Genomic DNA, 19565 nt, shown 5'->3' with positions numbered 1-19565 from the left:
CAGGATGTGGCCCAGAAGTTAATTGACAGCATGCCTGGGCAAATTGCAGAGGTCTTGAAAAAGAAGGGTCAACACAGCAAATATTGACTCTTTGCATCAACTTATTGTAATTGTCAATAAAAGCCTATGACACTTATGAATTGCTTGTAATTATACTTCAGTATTCCATAGTAACATCTGACAAAAATATCTAAAGACACTGAAGCAGCAAACTTTGTGGAAATGAATATTTGTGTCATTCTGAAAACTTTTTGCCATGACTGTAGCAGTTAATAGATCACATTTGATCAAATGCCACTATTGTTCCAGCAGGTGGAGCTACAATGTAACAACATACAGCATTGTGACTCACAGTTCTATAGTAGAATTCCATGAGTTCCATTCTGATGGTTGTTATGGTGATCAGGTGATCTCAGCCTCACTCTTCTTCAACATGATCACCTGTTCAACACAGAAGTAGTTCATCAGTGTGGCCATGTATTTACTTATCCAATACAGAACCACTTAGAAATGTAAATCATATCAGATGATTTACTAGTCAATACTGTGCTATAGTACCAGTGGGCTATTTACCCCTCATCAATACTGTGCCACTTAGAAATTGAAATCATATCTGCTACTTAGAATCTTGCTTATGTCCAGCTCTCCTATCTCAATACCAGGGCTATTTACTCCTCATCAATAACCAGACTATTTACTCCTAAATTCATGAATTCATATCAGTTACTAAGAGGTAACATAATATAGTACACACTGTGTTCAGAATACCATATTGTGGTAGTTGACTCTAATCCATCCTACTTTCTACTACTACTAAGAGGTAACATAATATAGTACACACTGTGTTCAGAATACCATATTGTGCCCCTGCAGCTGTTGTGTTGTAAGGTGGAAACTCACCTAATTGGTCTTGGTGGGTCTTCCTGGGTACCCTGGTTTCCCCTAAACAGACAGTTATCAACACTTTACAACATGGTTCAATCAGAGATACAGTTATCAATACTTTACAACATGGTTCAATCAGAGCTACAGTTATCAACACTTTACAACATGGTTCAGTCAGAGATACAATTATCAACACTTTAAAACGTGACTCAGTCAGAGCTAGTTATCAATAGTAGAATGGCGCCGGAGGGGATGGCTGAAGTTTTATGTGCTCCTTTTTTTTGTGTTACTTATTTTGCATTACTTTTTGCGTATCTCTCACAACCTATAACTTCAAACATTGTCTGGCAATATGACAAAGGGAAAAGGCACCAAAAAAGGGGGTGCTAAACAAGATAATTTGATTGACAACGAACCAATTTCGGCTGAACCACAAGATGTTAGCTCTCAAAAGTTCCCCACAGATCCTACTCAACGTGACATACTGGCTGCCATAAACTCGCTAAGCAAGAAGGTGGACACAAGGTTGGCTGATATCTCAAAGAGTATTGGGACTTTGACTGAAACCGTGAAGGCAACTGAGGGCATGAGGTTGAGCAGATGACAGTCGATCACGAGGCCAGGCTACAGGACGTAGAGAAACAGTGCACAACGTTAAAAAAGTGACAACAAAACCCTGAAAGCCCGATTGGAAATGCTCGAGTCGCATTCAAGACGCCAGAACATCTGAATATTTGTCATCCAGGAGGACACTGAGAAAGGGAAACCCATTGGATTTGTCTCGGAGCATACTAGCATTGCTGGGGAGTGAACCCTTCAAAACGGCCATCCTGATGGACCGTGCACACAGATCAGGCAACGAAGCCGGCCAAGGGCGCGCCACCAAGGCCATTCATTGTACGGCTGCACTATCCCCAGACCAGGGATCTCATCCTCAAGCTGGCTAGTCAAAGGTTCCCCCTTATCTACAACAGAGCCAGGGTGTCTTTCTACCCAGATCTTACTTTGGAGGTGAGGAACCAACGGAAAGAGTATGGCGAGTTATGCAACAAATTCAGGGCGGCCAACATCCGATATGGATTCCTCTTCCCAAGCCCGGTTTAAGGTGACAGTCAACACGTACGTTTGACAACCCAAAAGAGGCCGATCTGTTCTTGTCAAGCAAATTCCCTGGCTGAGGATACAGAACGGCTGTGTCAACCGGCTAAATGGCCAAATACAGGCCAGGAATGTGTTTGAATTTCCTGCCTATGTCTTTTCGATCAGAAGATCAGAAATTGGGACTTATATGATGGGTGAGATGTTATGGCTTATATAGCATTGTTTAACTTATCATGTTTTAGCGCCACTCACCCCCTAACGTGAGAGTTAAGTGTTATTTAATATTAGTTTATATGCGGAGCTCAAGCTGTATGTCTAGACACCCTAAGGTTTGTGTGTTAACAGCTATTAAGGTCACTTCAACAATCAAATGCCAGTGTCTGTCTAAATACATTGATGACAAACTTTAACATGGTTGATATTTGGAGACTGACACACCCAACAGAGGGATTATTCTGTCTTTTCATCAGTTCATAAATCATATTCCAGAATTCACTATTTTTTGTTGGACTCCAAACTAATTTCAGCAGCTGCGTCGGTTAACCGGAAGGCTCTCCAGAGGGTAGTGAGGTCTGCACAACGCATCACCGGGTGCAAACTACCTGCCCTCCAGGACACCCACACCACCCGATGTCACAGGAAGGCCAAAAAGATCATCAAGGACAACAACCACCCGAGCTCCTGCCTGTTCACCCCGCTATCATCCAGAAGACGAGGTCAGAACAGGTGCATCAAAGCTGGAACCGAGAGACTGAAAAACAGCTTCTATCTCAAGGCCATTGGACTGTTAAACAGCAATCACTAACACTGAGTGGCTGTTACCAACATACTGACTCATCTCTAGCCACTTTAATAATGGAAAATGGCTAGTGATAAATTGTAATCAATTTATCACTAGCCATTCTATTACCCTACATTACTCGTCTCATATGTATATACTGTATATACTGTACTCTATACCATCTACTGCATCTTGCTATCTTGATGTAATGTATCACTAGCCACTTTAAACAATGCCACTTTATATAATGTTTACATACCCTACATTACTCATCTCATATGTATATACTGTACTCTATACCATCTACTGCATCTTGCCTATGCCGTTCGGCCATCACTCATTTATATATTTTCATGTACATATTTGTATTCATTCCTTTACACTTGTGTGTATAAAGTAGTTGTTGTGAATTGTTAGGTTATATTAGTTGTTAGATATTACTGCATGGTCGGAACTAGAAGCACAAGCATTTCGCTACACTTGCACTAACACCTGCTAACCATGTGTATGTGACAAATAACATTTGATTTGATTTGATTTACCTATCACCCTATTCTAATCACGGACCACTCTCCTCTGTCCATGGTGCTGAAACTCGACAATATGTCGACAGGTCGGCGACCGTGGTGCTTAGACGCATACCTGTTGAAAGCTGAGGTTTTTTGTCAGTATGTGAAGGAGCAGATTGCCTTTTTCCTCTGAGATAACGGCACGGGTGATGTTGACGACTCCAGCCTTTGGGAATCTCTAAAGGCTGTGATTAGAGGTTACATTATTTATTATACATCGGAGAGGAAGAAACGAGCCAATACTAGGCTGAGAGAAATTGAAAGAGAGTTAGGGGAACAGGAGAACGTTTTTCGGACGAATTCCTCGAATACAGTCCTTGAGAAGATCACAAAGTTGAAATATGAAATATATCCTTTCGAAACGGGTGGGCTCTTTACTTGCTAGAACGCAACAAAGTTATTTTGAACTGGGTGACAAACCACATAAATTATTAGCAAGACAGATAAGGGATGTACAGGCATCTAGATAAAAGACAAGAAGGGTAAAATCGTAACAGATCCGCAGGATATTAATAAATGCTTTGTGCAGTTTTACTCAACCAAAATGCGATGCTACTGATCCACAAACTATGGAACGCTTTCTCACTGAATGTGAACTTCCTAAACTAGACAGGGGGGCAGCTGCTGCACTCGATGCTGGGATAACTTTAGAGGAAATTAAGACAGTGATGGCAGAATTTCCAAACAGCAAGGCCCCTGGGTCCATTGGATATGTCATAGAATTCTATAAGAAGTACAGCGCAAGTCTAGCTCCACTTATGTTGCGAATGTTTAAACAATCCAAAGAAAATGCCAAACTCCCGCAAACACTGTATGAGGCTACAATAGCACTGATCTTGAAAAAAGATACAGATTCCATGGAGATGTCGTCTTATCGCCCTGTGTCGTTACTCACCATAGAAAATAAGGTGTTGACAAAGATATTGGCAAACCGATTGAAAAATATATTTCTGACATCATACACCCTGACCAGACAGGTTTAATGCCGGGCCGACATATATACTACAATTTGAGACGCCTTTTCAACATAATGTATCATGTCCTAGGAGTGTCATCTGGTATAGATTGTCAAAGGCATAATTTTAGCTGGTTTTCTGCTTTTGGTGACGCCTGTTCTTGCATTGAAAATGGCTGTGTGTAATGTTTTGTCTATGTACTGTCCTAACATAATCTAACTTTATGCTTTCGCTGTAAAGCCTTTTTGAAATCGGACAACGTGGTTGGATTAAGGAGATGTTTATCTATAAAATGGTGTAAAATAGTTGTATGTTTGAGAAATTTGAATTATGACATTTTGTTGTTTCAAATTTGGCGCTCTGATATTTCACTGGCTGTTGATAGTGGGTACCGCGGGTGGGACGGTGGCGTCCCACGTTGCCCATAGAAGTTAATTAAAATAAAAGACACGCAGCACAAAATGTCCCTATATGCAGATGATGTTCTTTTGTTTTTATCCAAGCCTAAAACTTCTATTCCTCCCTTACTTAACTTGATAAATACATTCGGCTCCTTCTCTGGCTACAAGATAAACTGGCAAAAAAGCGAATTGATGCCGATATCACCGCCTGTGGATATGCAATTTCTGCCCCATTTAGAACAGTGATGGACAAGTTCACAAGCCTTCACATTGTAGTGACAAGAGACCTTGATCAGCTATTGAAAGCGAATTGGGACATGAAAATGTATCAGCTTAAAGGATGATGTTATTACGAAAACATTGTAACTTTAAGAGTTTTCCTAGTATATGCTTGATGTTTATACATTGCACGTTGGGTGGAAAATAATCCTGGACTATCGGACCACCATTTAATGTTGGTAATCACAACAAATAATCTGCTCAAACCCCAACCAAGGATCGTCAAAAGTCGTGCTGTAAATACTCAGACAACCCAAAGATTCCTAGATGCTCTTCCAGACTCCCTTCGCCTACCCAAGGACGTCAGAGTAGAAAAATCAGTTAACTTCACTAGGGTAGGGGGCAGCATTCGGAATTTTGGATGAAAAGCGTGCCCAAATTAAACTGCCTGCTACTCAGGCCCAGAAGCTAGGATATGCATATAATTAGTAGATTTTGATAGAAAACACTCTAAAGTTTCCAAAACTGTTAAAAATAATGTCTGTGAGTATAACAGAACTGATATGGCAGGCGAAAACCAGAGGAAAATCCATCCAGGAAGTGCATTTATTTTGAAATGTCTGTCATTCCATTGAAAGCCTATCCACCATACAAAGACTTAGGACCCAGTTCACGATCTCTATGGCTTCCTCTACATGTGGCCAGTCTGTAGGCATTGTTTCAGGCTTTTACTCTGAAAAATGAGGGAGATACAGCACTTTCAATGAGAGGACAGTGGACATTTCCAGACATGAGTCCAGCGCGTGATCGGGAGCGTGCCTTTCTTGTTTCTCTTTTTCTATTGACGATGCTTTTGTCCGGTTGAAATATTATTGATTATTTATGACAAAAACAACCTGAGGATTGATTTTAAACATCGTTTGACATGTTTCTATGAACTTTTATGGTACTTTTTTGATTTTTTTGTCTGTCTTGTGTGACCGCGCTTTGTTCCAATGGATTGCTGAACAAAACGCACCAACAAAACTGAGGTTTTTGGATATGAAGAAGGACTTTATCGAACAAAACGAACATTTATTGCGTAAATGGGAGTCTTGTGAGTGCAAACATATGAAGATCATCAAAGGTAAGTGATTAATTTTATCACTATTTCTGACTTGTGTTACTCCTCTACTTGGCTTGTTACTGTATGTAATGATTTGTCTGCTGGGCGCTGTTCTCAGATAATCGCGTGGTATGCTTTCGCCGTAAAGCCTTTTGAAATCTGACACAGTGGTTGGATTAACAAGAAGTTTATCTTTAAACCAATGTATAACACTTTTGTAATAAGTATTTCTGTTTTTGAATTTGGCACTCTGCAATTTCACTGGATGTTGGCCAGGTGGGACGCTAGCGTACCACACCCCCTAGAGAGGTTAACCACCTAACTGAGGAACTCAATGAAACCTTGCGCAATACTCTAGATGCAGTCGCACCCCTAAAAACAAAAAACATTTGTAATAAGAAACTATCTCCCTGGTATACAAAAAATACCTGAGCTCTGAAGGAAGCTTACAAAAAATTGGAACGGAAATGGCGCCACACCAAACTGGAAGTCTTCCGACTAGCTTGGAAAGACAGTACCGTGCAGTATCGAAAAGCCCTCACTGCTGCTCGATCATCCTATTTTTCCAACTTAATTGAGGAAAATAAGAACAATCCACAATTTATTTTTGATACTGTCGCAAAGCTAACTAAAAAACAGCATTCCCCAAGAGAGGATGGCTTTCACTTCAGCAGTGATAAATTCATGAACTTCTTCGAGGAAAAAGATCATGATCATTAGAAAGCAAATTACGGACTCCTCCTTAAATCTGCGTATTCCTCCAAAGCTCAGTTGTCCTGAGTCTGCACAACTCTGCCAGGACCTAGGATCAATGGAGACACTCAAGTGTTTTAGTACTATATCTCTTGACACAATGATGAAAATAATCATGGCCTCTAAACCTTCAAGCTGCATACTGGACCCTATCCCAACTAAACTACTGAAAGAGCTGCTTCCTGTGCTTGGCCCTCCTATGTTGAACATAATACACGGCTCTCTATCCACCGGATGTGTACCAAACTCACTAAAAGTGGCAGTAATAAAGCCTCTCCTGAAAAAAGCCAAACCTTGACACAGAAAATATAAAAAACTATCGGCCTATATTGAATCTTCCATTCCTCTCAAATTTTTTTGGAAAAAGCTGTTGCGTAGCAACGCACTGCGTTCCTGAAGGCAAACAATGTATACGAAACGCTTCAGTCTGGTTTTAGACCCCATCATAGCACTGAGACTGCACTTGTGAAGGTGGTAAATTACATTTTAACCTGTTACATCTAGGGGGCAGTATTTTCACGGCTGGATAAAAAACGTACCCGATTTAATCTGATTATTAGTCCTGCCCAGAAACTGGAATATGCATATAATTATTAGCTTTGGAGAGAAAACACTCCAAAGTTTCTGAAACTGTTTGAATGGTGTCTGTGAGTATAACAGAACTCCTATGGCAGGCAAAAACCTGAGATGCTTCTGTTCAGGAAGTACCCTGTCTGAACATTTCTTGCCCTTCTTGATTATCTCTATCGTTTACAAATGATCTCTGCTCTTACGTGACACTTAGCACGTCAACAATGGAGTCTCAGGGCCCGCGAAAAACAGGAATGACGTAATTCAAAGCCCTGGCTGAAGCACAGGAAGGCAAGAGCTGAGTGGTCACTAAATGGACTAAGCCTTAGGCGCGTGACACGCCCCGCCCCCGGCTTTCAGTTTTTTCCTCAGTTTACAGACAGGCAGATTCCCGGTCGGAATATTATCGCTTCTCTACGAGATAAATTGCATAAAAATTGGTTTTAAACAGCGGTTGACATGCTTCGAAGTACGGTAATGGAATATTTAGACATTTTTTGTCATATTTTGCGTCAAGCTCGTGGCCGAGATTTAGCGTTGGGATAGTGTCTAGAACGCACGAACAAAACGTCTTGATGGAACATAACGATGGATTATTTGGGACCAAACCTACATTTGTTATTGAAGTAGAAGTCCTGGCAGTGTATTCTGATGAAGAACAAGCAAGGTAAGAACATTTTTCTTATAGGAAATGTGATTTTGGTGAAGGCTAAACTTGCAGGGTGTCTAAATAGCTAGCCCTGTAATGCCGGGCTATGTACTTAGATTATTGCAAAATGTGCTTCATCCGAAAAGCTATTTTAAAATCGGACATATCGAGTGCATAGAGGAGGTCTGTATCTATAATTCTTAAAATAATTGTTATGCTTTTTGTGAACGTTTATCGTGAGTAATTTAGTAAAATCACCGGAAGTGTTCGGTGGGAATGCTAGTTCTGAACGTCACATGCTAATGTAACAAGCTGGTTTTTGATATAAATATGAACTTGATTGAACAGACATGCATGTATTGTATAACATAATGTCCTAGGTGTGTCATCTGATGAAGATCATCAAAGGTTAGTGCTGCATTTAGCTATGGTTTGGGTTTATGTGACATGATATGCTAGCTTGAAAAATGGGTGTCTGAATATTTCTGGCTGGGTACTCTGCTGACATATTCTAATGTTTTGCTTTCCCTGTAAAGCCTTTTTGAAATCGGACAGTTTGGTTAGATAAAGGAGAGTCTTGTCTTTAAATAGCTGTAAAATAGTCATATGTTTGAAAAATGGAAGTTTTCGAATTTAGAGGAGTTTGAATTTCGCGCCCCGCCCATAATTGGATATTGGAGCAGACGTTCCGCTAGCGGAACGTGTAGATGTAAGAAGTTAATGGCGTCAGACCGGGGCTCTGCATCTGTCCTTGTGCTCCTAGACCTTAGTACTGCTTTTGATACCATAGATCACCACATTCTTTTGGAGAGATTGGAAACCCAAATTGGTCTACACGGACAAGTTCTGGCCTGTTTTAGATCTTATCTGTCAGAGAGATATCAGTTTGTCTCTGTGAATGGTTTGTCCTTTGACAAATCAACTGTAAATTTCGGTGTTCCTCAAGGTTCCGTTTTAGGACCACTATTGTTTTTACTATATATTTTACCTCTTGGTGATGTCATTCAGAAACATAATGATAACTTTCACTGCTATGCGGATGACACACAGCTGTACATTTCGATGAAACATGGTGAAGCCCCAAAATTGCCCTCGCTGGAAGCCTGTGTTTCAGACATAAGGAAGTGGATGGCTGAAAATGTTCTACTTTTAAACTCGGACAAAACAGAGATGCTTGTTCTAGGTCCCAAGAAACAAAGAGATCTTCTGTTGATTCTGACAATTAATCTTGATGGTTGTACAGTCGTCTCAAATAAAACTGTGAAGGACCTTGGCGTTACTCTGGACCCTGATCTCTCTTTTGACAAACATATCTAGACTGTTTCAAAGACAGCTTTTTTCCATCTACATAACATTGCAAAATCTGAAACTTTCTGTCCAAAAATTATGCAGAAAAATGAATCTGTGCTTTTGTCACTTCTAGATGAGACTACTGTAATGCTTTACTTTCTGGCTACCCTGATAAAGCAATAAATAAACTTCAGTTAGTGCTAAACACGGCTGCTAGAATCTTGACTAGAACCAAAATTCTTTATCATATTACTCCAGTGCTAGCCTCTCTACTGGCTTACTGTTAAGGCTAGGGCTGAATTCAATGTTTTACTGCTAACCTACAAAGCATTACATGGGCTTGCTCCAACCTATCTTTTCCGATTTGGTCCTGCCGTACATACCTACACGTACGCTATGGTCACAAGATGCAGGCCTCCTTACTGTCCCTAGAATTTGTAAGCAAACAGCTGGAGGCAGGGCTTACTCCTATACAGCCCCATTTTTTATGGAATGGTCTGCCTATCCATGTGAGATACACAGACTCGGTCTCAACCTTTAAGTTTTTATTGAAGACTCATGTCTTCAGTAGGTCCTATGATTGAGTGTAGTCTGGCCCAGGAGTGTGAGGGTGAACGGAAAGGCACTGGAGCAACGAACCGCCCCTGCTGTCTCTGCCTGGCTGGTTCCCCTCTCTCCACTGGGATTCTCTGCCTCTAACCCTATTACAGGGGCTGAGTCACTGGCTTACTGGTGTTCTTCCGTGCCGTCCCTAGGAGGGGTGCGTCACTTGAGTCACGGACGTGGTCTTCCTGTCCGGGTTGGCTTCCCCTTGGGATGTGCCATGGTGGAGATCTTTGTGGGCTATACTCGGCCTTGTGTCTCTCTCTCTCTCTTTCTTCATTCAGCTTACTTTGGCATGCTCACTGAAACAGGACTGTTTCAAACAACTGTTTGTCAAACATGTATCCCAACTTCATCAACTACTTGGGCCCTACTGCCTACGTTGGGTTGCCAATCTCGACGCTCGGAGAGCTTGCAAGCACCGCTTTTGATGCATTAAAAGCAAGCTAAGAGCCCGGACACCTCAATTTTCGAGCTTAGACGGGAACCATCACTTCAATTAGAAGGTGCAGCATCAGGGACAGGTGCCGTAAAAGATGATGATCAAAGACAACCACCGCAGTAACAATAGCTATGATGAACATCCCCAATCTAACAGGTCCCGTAGAGATCAACCTGGCCGATATGTCCCTGCGCCTAACCCTCTAAGGGTCAGGACACAAGGGTAACAAGCGCAACAAGGGCAAAAAAAATGTTCAACAAATGATCTAAACGAAACGATATAGAAGCTCTGATAAGAAATGTACTGCATCATAAGAAATTTGAGAAAGAGGACAAGCATAAGTCAGCATGACTAGGCGTAAAATTGTTGGAAACCAAGTCCTCCGAAACTCATGCAATTCGAGAGGACGTTAACATTTCCATTACCCCCGCCCCGCCCCCACTCCAATCCCTGTCCAGGAACCGCTCATTCTAGACACACGCCCACAGGTTTTGTCTACAGACTTGGATACGGATGTGGAGATGCACAAGATAAGCAGCTTTGCAACAGATGATTCATCTCCCATTCCGATAGAGGACCCACTGGGTCACGTAGGTGATTTATCTGTCTTGAAAATCGACACAGATTACAAACCGCTCGGGAACTCACAACCCACTCCATTTTGTTGGGGATATGATGAGAAAAACCAACTTGAACAGGCCATACCTTAGAACACGCTGACCTGTCACGCTCTGATAGATTCGGGTTCGACAATTTCCCTCATATCCGAAACCTTGCTGGATGAACTAAAAGAGGCAGTGGACCCAACAAAACGTTGGTTGAAAACGGAACGTTGCGACACGAAGTTTCACCCAAGCTACTTCGCCACCGACATTGAACGTATTATTATTATTATTATATTACTATTGGAATAGATTTAATTGACCGTTTGGTACCACTAATGGATTGGAAACCAACCAAATCTGGTCACAAATACCTGTGCCAACTCTTTTGACTTCACCAAATTCTTCCAAGTCTACTTGCCATACATTGTGCAATGATGTGGGTTCGATGTCAGCATCTGACACAAACCCGGTGAACTTGGTCATGAGTCCGCCATTGGTGACAAATGACAAGGTGAGTTTAACTCGGAACTTAACCGAACATGAGGTTTTCCTGTGCGGCTTGACATGAGGTGATTCACCAGCCGACACTTACCGCCCCCCTCTGATAGGGGGCGTGTGCCTAAACGGCACTATGGCTGAGGATACCAGGCTGGCAACCTGGTCAGAAAAATCAGTTCAACGAAATTTCAAAAACGGCTAACTGCCATCCACTTGTGCCGAAAACGTTTAGATTTCCACTGGGAACGACTCCCCAGACGACGCTCACCGCAATAGGGGTGTGTGCGCTATCGATCCACATTGGAACCAAGGAAGTATCTCACTACCTACTCGTTGTCGCAGACCTCTCATGTACAGTCTATGTGGGAGCGGACATTTTGGTAAGATTGGGTGTTAAACTCGATACCATACACTAAGTCCTTTGGTCTTTGGCGCAGCCAAACCAAAATGCCTTGTCTTTCGACCCGGTGCGAATGGATGGCATCCGGACAGACTATTCCTGAAGCTTGCAAGGTGATAACTGAGTCCGCTATGTTGATTCTGGCAAGAACCACAGAGGTTTCTGTGAGACTGAACCTGGCGCCCAGATACCGGATGGAAGGCACCACTGCGTTCTTCCAACCTTCTCCGCAATTATTCGACTTGGGGCTAACTATTAATGGCAACCCACTGTTGGAACTAACCGCTAGATCCACTTACCTCCTGGTACAAAATCTGACTCAAGCGGATATTTCCATTTCTCGGCACACTCAGCTAGGAACATTGATCGATTACTCTTTCCATGATTTTGAACTGGTTGTTCCCGTGATTGGGCCTCTTCCATCCTCCCTAGATCTAGATGGTGAGGGAGGTACGCTCTTTACTTGTCCGTCAAAAGCAATCGCACGCCCGTTTTGCCACTTGATGACACATCAACGTTCAGGCTGGATGTCGATTCTGTTAATATACTCCATCGTCACGGAGGATGATATTGCGTCTCCTCCTGCATGCGAAGTACACTCTTGAGGTAACAACCGATGACTCTTCCAAAAGTGACATGCCGTCACCACCCGATGAAGACCTGTACAATGTCGCCGAACCATATCCTGGTTTCCATGCACAGGTAATACAACTACTCTCGGAGGCTGATGCTCTTGTCAATGACACTGAACGTCATCAGTTGAGAGAATTGTTTAACAAACACAGTGAGATCTGGTCGACAGACTCGCTGGATTGCGGGGTTACGGGTATCCATGTGGTGCGTATTCCTACGCCACCCGGAGCAACTCCTACGTTTGTTAGACAATACAAAATCCCGCTCGCAGCATACGCAGCGGTACAAGAGATTATCGATTCCTTATTAGCTAAACGGATAATCAGGGAATGTAACAGTACGTACAGCGCTCCCGTATGGCCCGTTCTGAAACCAACGGGTAAATGGCGTCTTACCGTTGACTATAGAGAACTCAACAAACTGGTTCCATTGTCTCGTTGGCCAATGACACAGCTCGACCAAGAGTTGCCAAAGGTGGCAAACGTCAAGTACTTCTCCACCGTCGATGTGGTGAATGGTTTCTGGTCCATGACAGTCAACCCTCGCGACCAACACAAGTTGGCTTTCTCTTTCTTGAACAAGCTCTTCACGTTCAATCGTTGCCCATTCGGGTATGCGAACTCCCCCTCAGAGTTCAACATCTTCCTGCACAAGGCAATGCCAGACGCAGCCTCTAGGGGGACGATAATCTACGTGGACGATGTTCTCATGAGAAGTGAGACTTGGTCACATCACCTCAATGAAATGGACCACGTTCTTACCCAACTCGGGACTGCAGGGGCTAAGTTGGCCATCATGAAAGGACAATGGTGCAGGACCAAGGTAAACTACGTTGGGCTTCTGGTGGGTGCCGAGGGCATCCTGCCACAGTCTAACAGAATCCAAGCAGTCCGCAACATCAAAACACCTACAAACCTTCACGAGGTGCGCAGCTTCTTGGGAGTATGTAATTACTCCCGTCAATTCATCGAAAACTACACCGACTTGTCAAAACCGTTGACTCTTCTTCTTCAGAAAGACACCCCATTTGTTTGGGATGTCACTCACAACGAAGCAGTGGCTTCCTTGAAAAACCTGCTTTGCGAGGCACCCTGCCTGGTATACCCCAACAAAGACAAGACATTATTTTTGGAAGTCAGTTTCTCAGAGCACTGCCTTAGCGCTGGGTTGTACCAAAAATACGACCAAGACAAACGTGTTAACTTTAGACTATCGATACTGACAGAATAAGAACAAGTCTTTGATATTAATTATTAGTCTGCAGCTAAGTACTCGATATCATCAAACGCGAAGACCGACGAAACATCCATTCTATAACGTCACTAATGAATGTCGCTTTGAAAGACCCTTTCTAACAAAGAGAGAGAGAACTCTCCAACAGAACGACCTTTCCAACGAAGATCGACGACACACTGAGCGTAAATATATATATTGATTGCAATTGTTTCCGAATGAGTGAGCGTTCATGTGCAAAGGATTAGCATATCAATTGTTAATATTTATCAACTCTGTGTGTCTTCTCCGCTGCCCCCACCCCCCTTGTTTGTTTAACAGGCCGCCATGCCTGTTTAGCCCACTAGGGCACATTACTCCACCAATGCTTTGTGACGATAACCAACTGTTTGTATGCTTTCTGTGAATTACTTAGTTTAGTAAATAAATGATTTTAAGATAATTGATGTATGGATGACTTTTAGTAAAGGCTGGATTTGTGCAGATACAACAATTTACTATGTTTGCGATGAGACTGGACGAGGTAAAATACACCATTTAAACCAGAAGATAATCGGCCTATACTTTAACATAATAAAGGAAAGTTATGTTAGGAAAATTATAACTTTGTAATCTGAATATTTTCCTTGGTGCCCCGATCTCCTAGTTAATTACAGTTAAACGATTAATCAGATTTATCGCGTAATAAAAATAACAGGGAGTTATCTTGATAAACATGTCTTCAGTTTAATGGTGGCCCAAAGACACAACAACCTATTACGACAAAAAAGCCTCACACCAGGTGTTCGAGGTCGGGGATAAGGTGTGGTACTACATATACACCAAACCCGCGGGCGTCGCAACAAAGTTCCTGCCCCACTGGACGGGGCCACACGAGATTGTGGTGAAGCTGTCACCTGTAGCTTACCAGATCAAAATCAGCAAAGGTCGACAAAACGCCACATTAAAGTGGGTCCACCGGAACCAAATCAAGTTGTACACTCCCCCAATGGGAATAGAAGGGGTGCTAGCCAGCACTGAATAGATCAACTTAGCAAAGTCAGAGGTACTAAGAAATTTCTTAAGTATCCTCAGCTGATCCCTTCCAGCCTTCCCTGTAGCTCAGTTGGTAGAGCATGGTGTTTGCAACGCCAGGGTTGTGGGTTCGATTCCCACGGGGGGCCAGCACAGAAAAAAATGTATGAAATTGTATGAAATGTATGCATTCACTACTGTAAGTCGCTCTGGATAAGAGCGTCTGCTAAATGACTAAAATGTAAATGTAAAAAATGAGATCAGTACATTGCACTTAACCTTTTAATTCTCTTCCAAGCTACCAGATATACGTCTGTTGTCACTATTGATATTGTCCTGTGCTGTACTGTTTCAAAATAAGAAAAGCATAAAATTGTTGTCAAAACACTTTCGTTTACGAAAGCAAATAGCTGAAATAATCCAACAACATCTCTGATTATGCGTTTCTGTAAAATGGAGTTCCTTTGGCTGATCCTGACACTATGCGCCCTGATCAAAACCAACCCAGTAGATGTAATCACGAACGGACCCCCTACAGGAATCGTTCTCCGCGACGATCCAGGACTCCTTATAACTAACAGAGTACACAAGCAGAGGATATATGTCCGCCTAGATGCAGAGAACGTGTACCGCCAACAGAATCCACCTGCGGCGCATATCGACATTAACTTCATGTCATCTAGCTCCATCTAGCTTCATCTAGCTTCATCTAGCTTCACCTAGCTCCATCTAGCTTCATCTAGCTCCATCTAGCTTAATCTAGCTCCATCTAGCTTCACCTAGCTCCATCTAGCTTCATCTAGCTTCATCTAGCTTCATCTAGCTCCATCTAGCTTCATCTAGCTTCATCTAGCTCCGTCTATCTTCGTCTAGCTTCATCTAGCTCCATCTACCTCCATCTAGCTTCATCTAGCTCCATCTAGCTTCATCTAGCTCCATCTAGCTTCATCTAGCTCCATCTAGCTTCATCTAGCTCCATCTAGCTTCTTCCAGCTTCATCTAGTGCTCTGATATGGATTAACTTCATGTCAAATGTCCTAAAACACATACAAAACAAATGTGAATCTTGAAATAAACTTGAAAACACGTAGGCTGTAGTAAATATTTCAATCTACAACGTTTGAGGTGAAATTGTCCCAAGAATCATCTAGTAACCAAAAAGTGTTAAACAAATCAAATATAATTTAGATTTTAGATTCTTCAAAGTAGCCACCCTTTGCCCCAAGTGGCGCAGCGGTCTAAGGCACTGCATCTTAGAGGCATCACTACAGTCCCTGGTTCAAATCCAGGCTGTATCACATCCGGCCATGATTGGGAGTACCATAGGGCAGCGCACAATTGGCCCAGCGTCATCCGGGTTTGGCCGGGGTAGGTAGTCATTGTAAAAAATAATTTGTTAATAACAGACTTGCCAAGTCAAATAAAGGTTCAACAAAAAATTGCCTTGATGACAACTTTGCACACTCTTGGCATTCTCTCAACGAGCTTCATGACGATTGCTATTCCAAAAGTCTTGAAGGAGTTCCACATATGCTGAACACTTGTTGGCTGCTTTTCCTTCACTCTGCGGTCCAACTCATCCCAAACCATCTCAACTGGGTTGAGGTCGGGTGATTGTGGAGGCCAGGTCATCTGATGCAGCACTCCACCACTCTTCTTGGTCAAATAGCCCTTACACAGCTTGGAGCTGTGTTTTGGGTCATTGTCCTGTTGAAAAACAAATGATAGTCCCACTAAGCGCAAACCAGATGGGATGGCGTATCGCTTCAGAATGCTGTGGTAGCCGTGCTGGTTACGTGTGCCTTGAATTCTAAATAAATCACAGACAGTGTCACCAGCAAAGCACCCCCACACCATCACACCTCCTCCTCCATGCTTCACGGTGGGAACCATACATGCGGAGATCATCCGTTCACCTACTCTGCGTCTCACAAAGACATGGCGGTTGTAACCAAAACTCTCAAATTTGGACTCATCAGACCACCAATCTAATATCCATTGCTTGTGTTTCTTGGCCCAAGCAAGTCTCTTCATCTTTGTGATTTACAGGGCCCTTCACTTATATTGGCACCCTTGGTAAAAATGAGCAAAACTGTGAAAAAAAATGTCTTTATTTTTTATCCTCTTGGTCTTTCATTCAAATTATTCATAAAATTCAAACCTGTATTTCAAGTAAAATAATTGAAAGAAAAAAATAATTCTTATCATAAAACAAATATTTTTCTCAAATATATGTGTGCCACAGTTATTGGCACCCCTTCATTCAATACTTTGTGCAAGATAACAGCTCTAAGTCTTCTCCTATAATACGTAATGAGGTTGGAAAGGCAAGGGATCTGAGACCCTTCCTCCATACAGAATCTCTCCAGATCCTTCAGATTTCGAGGTCCACGCTTCTGGTCTCTCCTCTTCAGCTCCTCCCACAGGTTTTCTTTTGCGTGTAGATCAGGGGACTGGGATGGAAAAACATGGCAAAACCTTGATTCTGTGGTCAGTGAACTAGTTTTGTATTGATTTTGAGGTGCTGCTGGAAGATCCTGCTGGAAGATCCATCCACGGCCCAGTTTAAGCTTCCTAGCAAAGGCAGTCAGGTTTTGATTTAATATCTGGTATTTGATGGAGTCCATGATACCATGTATCCTAACAAGTTGTCCAGGGCCTTTGGATGAAAAACAGCCCCACAACATCAAAGATCCACCACCACACTTCACAGTGGGGATGAGGTACTTTTCTGCATTTTCTGTCTACGCCAAACCCACCTCTGGTGTTTGTTTCCAAAAAGCTCTATTTTGGTCTCATCTGACCATAGAAAGTTCCAATAATGTTTGGCAAACTGTAGGCAGTTGAGTTTGTTGTTTGATAACAGCAAAGGCTTTTTTTGTGACAACCCTCCTAAACAACTTGTGGTTGTGTAGGTGTTTTGGAGACATTCTGACCCCAAGACCCAACTAACGTCTACAATTCTCCATCTGAGATTTTTCACTCACATCTTCCTCATAGGCTTATTGTTGACATCTCCAGTTGCTTTAAACTTCTTAATTATTATAGTGGAAATGGGCATTTTCAACCGTTGAGCTATTTTCTCATAGCCATTTCCTGATTTGTGCAGCTCAACAACCTTTTGTCATCATTACTGTATTCTCAGGTCTTTCCCATAGTGATGGATGACTATGGGAACTGGGCAACAAAAAAAGGGTCCCAATAGTAGTGGAGGGCATGTATTTTGTTGGAATGAGGTGACCCTGTATAAACTCAGGATCTCACCTTGAGTACTGCTCCTGCAGCATTTCACCAGCAGTATGATGGTCACCAGCAGGTAGGGAGACCCCACCAGTAGACTACACAGCAGTCTGGGTAGAGACATGGACAACACTGGGACTGCTGGAGATGGAATGGGAGTTGGACCTGCACCTGGAGAAAGGATGAAACCTGTATTATGAGCACATTTATAGGTAGGGAAACCCCACCAGTAGACTACACAGCCTTGGTAGAGACATGCAGCCTTGGTAGAGACATGGACAACACCAGAGATGGTGGAAATGGTGATGGGTAGAGACATGGACAACACTGGAGGAGGTGTGTTATATGGCCATTAAACAATGGCTAAGGGCTGCTCTTAAGCACAATGCAATGTGGAGTATACAGCCTGGATACAGCCCTTAACCGTGGAAAATTGGCCATATACCACAAATCCCAGAGGTGCCTTATTGCTATATAAACTGGTTACCAACATAATTAGAGCAGTAAAATAAATGTTTTGTCACACCCTTGGTATACGGTCTGATATACCATGGCTACCAGCCAATCAGCATTCAGGGCTGGAACCACCCAGTTTATAACGCAGGTTACCACTTAACAGTGTAAAGAAGGACCAAATAATCTGAAAGGGAAGATCAACTTGGATTTTTTGGGGGGGTATACAAGATACTCTACATCAAAACCTTCAAACAAATCAAAATTCCGTACCTAAACCTGGATTTTGGAAAAAGATTACCTGAATGGACTATTACTACCAAGGACTATCAAGAAAAAACTTCTAACAAACCAATACCTGCAGGAGAAACACAGCGGAACCTGGTAAATACCATGTAACACAACACTGAGTGAGTAATATTCAGTCTGAATCTACTTCTAATAGCAAAAAGTTAAAGACAATAATCTAGGTAATTTTGATATAATAAATAAGGCTACTCCCTGGAAGCCTGTGTTTCAGACATAAGGAAGTGTATGGCGGCAAATTTTCAGACTAAACAGAGATGCTTGTTCTAGGTCCCAAGAAACAAAGAGATCTTCTGTTGAATCTGACAATTAATCTGGATGGTTGTACAGTCGTCTCAAATAAAACTGTGAAGGACCTTGGCGTTACTCTGGACCTTGATCTCTCTTTTGACAAACATATCAAGACTGTTTCAAGGACAGCTTTTTTCCATCTACGTAACATTGCAAAAATCTGAAACTTTCTGTCCAAAAATGATGTAGAAAAATGTATCCATGCTTTTGTCACTTCTAGGTTAGACTCCTGCAATGCTCTACTTTCTGGCTACCCGGATAAAGCAATAAATAAACTTCAGTTAGTGCTAAACACGGCTGCTAGAATCCTGACTAGAACCAAAACATTTGATCATATTACTCCAGTGCTAGCCTCTCTACTGGCTTCCTGTTAAGGCAAGGCCTGATTTCAAGGTTTTACTGCTAACCTACAAAGCATTACATGGGCTTGCTCCTACCTATCTCTCCGATTTGGTCCCGCTGTACATACCTACACGTACGCTACGGTCACAAGATGCAGGCCTCCTTACTGTCCCTAGAATTTCTATGCAAACAGCTGGAGGCAGGGCTTTCTCCTGTAGAAATACAT

The 19565-nt window shown here is 42.4% G+C and overlaps 1 long non-coding RNA gene across 1 annotated transcript; it reads right to left on the bottom strand.

The window, feature by feature from the left end:
* Nucleotides 1-272: 272 nt before the first annotated feature.
* Nucleotides 273-18105, bottom strand: LOC115194801 (uncharacterized). Its single transcript, XR_003878496.1, has 3 exons — nt 17972-18105; nt 901-942; nt 273-441 (listed from the first exon to the last, which is right to left on the bottom strand). It is a non-coding gene; the product is annotated as an uncharacterized LOC115194801 (long non-coding RNA).
* Nucleotides 18106-19565: the final 1460 nt, after the last annotated feature.

This window comes from Salmo trutta, chromosome 5 (assembly GCF_901001165.1).
Source record: "Salmo trutta chromosome 5, fSalTru1.1, whole genome shotgun sequence".
In the NCBI taxonomy this organism is placed as follows: domain Eukaryota; kingdom Metazoa; phylum Chordata; class Actinopteri; order Salmoniformes; family Salmonidae; genus Salmo; species Salmo trutta.
Note: the sequence above shows the minus strand (reverse complement) of the source record. Positions and strands in the feature narration are given on the sequence as shown.